We start from the raw sequence: 3,718 nt of genomic DNA on the forward strand, positions 1-3,718 counted from the left end.
GGTGGATCACCTGAAGTCGGGAGTTTGAGATCAGCCCAGCCAACATGGTGAAATTCCATCTCTACTAAAGATACTAAAATTAGCTGAGCATGGTAGCAGGTGCCTGTAATCCCAGCTACTAGGGAGGCTGAGGGAGGAGAATTGCTTGAACCCGGGAGGTGGAGGTTGCACTGAGCCAAGATCATCCATCTCAAAAGAAAAAAAAAAAGAAAATTGCGCAAAACAAAGCTTGAAGAAAGGAGGAAAGAGAAGAAGTGTCATGTTTCTGGCTGGGAAGACTAAAATAGACCAACCCAGCAATCCTTCCCAAATTTAAATCCAATTTAATGCAGTTCCAATAAGACATCTAATGACATATTTTGGCATTGAAACAAAATGAAAAGTTCATTTGAAACAGGAAATTAGTAGGGATAACTAGGATTTTAAAAAATAAAGAAAAGGGGACTTGCCTGTATGACATTAAAATATATTAAAAACTGCAAAACATGGAGAAAAAAGCACCCTACAATAACTTCAATTGTTTAAGGGCTTATTAAGTATATGTGCTCTAAGGGAAGAAAGGGAATATAAATATATGCACACATAGACTGGGCAATTTGAATTTCTAGGAACTTATGATGCAGAAAGCTTGTGTGTGTAGATAGATGGCTACTAAGATGTTCACTGCAGTGCTATTTATAATATGTAAAACAAACAACTAAGAATATGTTCAGGCCAGCTGCAGTGGCTCACACCTGTAATCCTAGCACTTTAGGAAGGCGAGGTAGGAGGATCACCTGAGCCCAGGAGTTTGAGACCAGCCTGGGTGAAAAAGTGAGACCCTGGCTCTACGAAAAAATACAAAAAAAATTTAATTGGGTCTGGTGGTGTGCACCTTGTAGTCCTAGCTACTTGGGAGGATCTGGCAGGAGGATCACTTGAGCCCAGGAGTTTCGGAGGCTGCAGTGAGCTATGATTGTACCACTGCACTCCAGCCTGGGCAACAGAGGAAGACCCCATCTCTAATAATAAATACATAAAAAGAAAAAGTGGATTATGTTCATATGTTACGATGAGAAAACACGTTACTAATTTTAAAAGTGAAAAATCTTTAAACGGCAATAATTCAAATTCACCTCTTCCCTCCAAAAAATAAAAATAAAATAAAATAAAGATTATCAGACATTTACCTCTTCCCCCTCTCTCTCTGTCTCTCTCTCTCGCCTTCAGCCTGCAAACCTGAAGGCTTCGTTTTTCTGAGAAGACATCAGGTTACTTGTTCTCGTGTCCCTGTCCTCCACGACCCCTACCGCTACTGGGCCTCTCGCTTTGGCAGAAGGTAGTGCGAGATCCGAGCAGGCAGCTCCACCATCAGAGCCGAGGAAATGAAACCAACTCGGTCCTGAGTTCCAGGAATTGGGACCGGGCCACCTCACGCCCGGTTCTTTCCGTCACTGCCCAGGAATCCGGCTGCAGCCCCTCGGCCCCGCCGCCTCCTGGGGAGACCCCATGCTCACCTTCGTGCCTCCCCCGAGGGATGTGCGTCCAATCTGTCCCGTGCAGAGTTCCAAAAAGCTCGCTCTTCCGCCTTCTTTCCCACGACCGCCTCTTGCCCAGGCGAGAAGTCTGCAAACACGAGGCCCGCGGGAATTCCCCTGCACCCCCTTCCCTGGTGTCCGCGCCCTGCACTCCGCTGGCCGTGCCGGACACCACACGTGGCTGGCGGCGACAAGGAGCCCCGATCCTACCTGAGGGAAACCCCGGCCACTGCAGCTGCACTTGAGTAGGGTCCTTCCACTCAGCTACTTGGACGGCTGTTTCTGTCCTGTGCCCTCCGGAGGCCACCGCCTCAGGTCTGGGACGCCTGCAGGGAATGCTGCGACACTGCCCCCTCCGACCTGGCTCAGCTGCCAACTGCCAGGCTCACGGTGCCCCGGCTCCCTAGAGCCGCTTTCTAGGAAGCTCAGAACCACGAGCCCTCCCTTCCTCCTGCTATGCTCCTCCTGTCCTTTCCACACTCTCCCTGCCTTCCTTAAAGTCACTCTGTAACTACGCTGTACACGTCAGTGCCAGGCCTTCTTTCGGGGCTGGGGATTCAGAATAGAATAAGGTCCCAGCAACTACTATAACCAGGACACGGTGTGGGAAGGACTAGAAGTTTAGAGAAAACCTGCAAGTTGGAGAGGCGCTTCTGGTGTTTACTTTTCTGTGCTGGATAATATTGGCGTGGTGGGGAGGGTACTAGGGAAGAGACACCAAAGTGGGAAAAAAAATCACTTCCTTCTTTAAGGTCATTGCAGAACATCCTGTTATAGTGTGAGTCAGGTTTTCTTAAGATTAACTACATCTTCAGCTAGAAAGTCTAAGTAGTGTCACGCATTTACTCAACAGACTATTTGCCTCTGAAAGAACAGAACTGGGGGCTGGGCGCAGTGGCTCATGCTTGTAATCCCAGTCCTTTGGGAGGCTGAGGTGGCCGGATGACCTGAGGTCAGGAGTTGGAGACTATCCTGGCCAACATGGGGAAACCCTGTCTCTACTAAAAATACAAAAATTAGCCGGACATGGTAGTGCATGCCTGTAGTCCCAGCTACTCGGGAGCCTGAGAGGGGAGAATCACTTGAACCCGGCTTTGGTGATTGTTCGCCCTGCTATTCTTCCTCTCCTGAACCATCCGTTTTCTTCCTGTCTTAGGTGAAGAGATTCAGGTGAGGCAGGAGAATAGGGTCTGCAGGCAGGGAACATAAAGCTGATTCACGCTGACTTCCTAGAACTAAATAAAATGGAAACACTGCAGCTATGACAGGAAATATTTTCTTCATTTACATATGGTGTTCACTGAGTAAGTGACTTAGCAACTTAACTTCATCTTCTTCATTTACATAGGGTGTACACCAAGTAACCAATGGAAACCTCTAGAGGGTATTTAAACCCCAGAAAATTCTGTAATGGAGCTCTTGAGCCCCTATGCTCAGGCTGGCTCCCACCCTGTGGAGTGTACCTTTGTTTTCAAGAAATCTCTGCTTTTGTTGCTTCATTTTTTCCTTTCTTTGTTTGTGCCTATTGCCCAATTCTTTGTTCAAGACTCCAAGAACCTGGACACCTTCAACAGGTAACACAGGGGCATGTGATTTATTGAAGGAAGGCTCTCAGGAGAGCGGTGGGTAGGATAGCGCAGGGGAAGAAAAAGTGAAACAAGGATATAGTCAGTGGAGGTTCCATGGGGAGGTCTGGAACATGAAGCTCTGGAACAAGAGGCAGCCTCCTTTCTGCCAAGGGCAATCCTTCCAGATGAGGGGGAAGCTGTGTGAGTCTTTGGCTGTCAACATTCAGAGCAGCTGCAGGATGGGTATACTGATCTGCTATAAACAAAATCATACAATGTATAACCTTTTGGAATTGTTTTCTTTTCTTTTTTTTTTTTTTTTAACTGCACCACTATCAATGTACAAGACATTCAGTTTCTCTGCATCTGCAGCAGCATTTTGTTTTGTCCCTGTCTGGATTTTTAGCTATTCTAACAGCTGAATAGTGATATATCATCATGGTTTTTTGTTTTGTTTTGTTTTGAGATGGAGTCTCACTCTGTTGCCCAGGCTGGAGCGCAGTGGCACCATCTCAGCTCACTGCAACCTCCACCTCCTGGGTTCAAGTAATTCTCCAGCCTCAGCCTCCCAAGTAGCTGGGACTACAGAAGTGCACCAGCACACCTGTCTATTTTTTGTATTTTTAGTAAGAC

The 3,718-nt window shown here is 47.1% G+C and overlaps 1 protein-coding gene across 1 annotated transcript in view; it reads right to left on the bottom strand.

Annotated features, from left to right (window-relative positions):
• The window catches only part of MLKL (mixed lineage kinase domain-like), a 41,194-nt gene extending 38,959 nt beyond the window's left edge, over positions 1-2,235 (bottom strand). Inside the window, exon 1 of the mRNA XM_011976793.1 lies at positions 1,497-2,235. The gene's annotated coding sequence lies outside the window, so the exon portion shown is untranslated. The remainder of the gene's footprint in view (positions 1-1,496) is intronic.
• Between the last annotated feature and the right edge of the window lie 1,483 nt (positions 2,236-3,718).

This window comes from Mandrillus leucophaeus, unplaced genomic scaffold (genome assembly GCF_000951045.1).
Source record: "Mandrillus leucophaeus isolate KB7577 unplaced genomic scaffold, Mleu.le_1.0 Scaffold17, whole genome shotgun sequence".
Lineage (NCBI taxonomy): Eukaryota > Metazoa > Chordata > Mammalia > Primates > Cercopithecidae > Mandrillus > Mandrillus leucophaeus.